Source organism: Trypanosoma equiperdum (assembly GCF_001457755.1).
Source record: "Trypanosoma equiperdum strain OVI genome assembly, contig: ctg_691, whole genome shotgun sequence".
NCBI lineage: Eukaryota > Euglenozoa > Kinetoplastea > Trypanosomatida > Trypanosomatidae > Trypanosoma > Trypanosoma equiperdum.
Genome location: NW_027124633.1, coordinates 438 through 2,664, shown reverse-complemented (window position 1 = coordinate 2,664; position 2,227 = coordinate 438).

The window sequence follows — 2,227 nt, the reverse complement described above, 5'->3', positions numbered from 1 at the left end:
ATATATATATATACCGAAACGCATACATAATGATAAAAAGGCTTACCTGCGCGACGCTTTCAGGCGGGATTGCCACTCCGGTAACCAAAGTAATGATCGGAATGTCAACAACAATATTTTCAATCAATCACCCCCCCCAAAAAAAAAAGGGGGGTGTTAGCGTCTACACGTGCATAGTCTACTTCTTAAATTGCGATGACAACGCAGGGGTTCCATAGTTTGCTTCGAATGGTGTTATTTGACTTCGTTGCTCGGATGAAGTAAAATTGGAAAAAATACGAAGCGCCCACACACATGCACCCATCGACAAAAATGAACACAGTATGATACAACACATGCTATGCGAATAGACCACGTCGATAGGAAATTATCGACGGAGCCGCTTGCAAACCTTTCAGCCCCTTAAGGGCCGGATATGAGCGTGATGGTAGTAAAACGAACGAGCAAGGTTTCAGAAAGAGGTTTTGCCGCTGAATGGGGTGTTACATTTGACGGTTAATATGCTATCACATGCCAAAAATATTCGCCAGGTTTCTCCTTGGGGAAACTTATTTACGTATTGCAACAAATCATCTGCTCACCGTCTTTAATAAATTAAGTCCATGTTTAGTCCGAACCCACCAAAACGAACTCCATTTTGAGATGGGCCAAATGCCGTCGAACATTACGTACATGTATACGTCATTATTCCCCACACCACAATCGCGAAGGCTCCAATGTCTTGAGTTTTTAACCCTTCTTGGCCATTGCTAAACGGACGACCGATAAACGAATGCGTTCAACATACCTTACTTGGAAACGTACCACGGGTTATAGACATCTATGGACAATTACACCGCCGTGCATCCCTAGGGTCTCAATAGGATTCAATACGCATTCTCACTGAATCCAGGAAAGATCGCTGAGGTAGCTCACATAATCTCACTCATGGCAAACGAAGGGGCGGACCTTTTTTTCGATTGTTTTTCTATGGTCGTTAGTATCGCACCTCCCTCACACGCCGTGGTAACAAGCCGTGCAAAATGTGTGCAACCTACAATCAGCCAGTTACGGGGGGAGCATCGCCAAGACGTCTGTGTTTACGGTGACGATCACACCAAGTGTGTCAGAAATCAGACACGTTTAGCAAGTCCGCTCCCAGTCCAAGCGACTTAGAACGGAACCCTGCCTGCACGAACTGTTTTGTTTCTTTTCTGAAAATGGTGAAGACCTATCAACAGAAATTTTAAAAGAGCATGATAAACGCCCCCGGCTCCTATCCTGGAGGGGGGGAAATGCAAAAAGAGTGCCAATTGGGTATCACATCCCATGGTATACAGATGGGGTCGTCCCAGCGGGGTGGATCTAAAGAGTTCTGGGACGGCTAGGGCAGCACCAACTTTATTTCCCCTCTACTCGTTCCACAATGGTATCGAAGTTTTATCCCAGTCATCCACCGTTTGGCTGGCACCATTGTTTCAGTAGCAACCGCCGCAACATCAAAATTGTTTTGTTTATATACGCGGGTGTGTTTGTCCTAATAAAATGTCGGTGAGTGTACCAGCAGGGAAACACGAGTAAGCGTCTTTTCCCCTAAGCACATTAATACATTCAAAGTAAATGAAAGAAAAGCGGCTGCTACTCCACAAAAACAGAGAGAGAGATCATTAAAAAAACTTTCAAGTTCCGTCAAAGGATCATTTCACTACACGGAGAAATATATATAATTCCAATGATAGAAAACAAAAGTTTCAAATTTCTACACATTGTACCTCGTCAAGCCCCTCTCCGCGCCAAAGGCCAAACAGTCAGCAAATGGCCCCCCGCTCCCGCCTCCCTCCTTTTGCTTATTATCCTTGATGGGGGGAGGGTTATTAACACCATCCTGATATTTCCGGCAACCCTCACTGTCGAGTACAAAAAACATTAGTCCTGTGTATACAAATCAACCAAAAACCAACGCAGATTCCATACGAGGAAACGCGTTTGAGAATTTGGGTGGAAGAAATGTCAGATTTCCCAACCTTGTAAACACTTATTACACGATTCTAACGTGAAAACAGCACGCACACCTGTCACAGACCTCACCGTGGCAACAAGGGGTTGACATGTACCATATACGTCCCGATTGCCACATTAATAAAAAATCAACTCTGCTCTCTAACAGAGTGACGTAACTCGGAGGCCGGAAAGTATTATCAACCAATTCTCTACCTGTATGCGAATGCAGCAGGTACTTCAACACGAA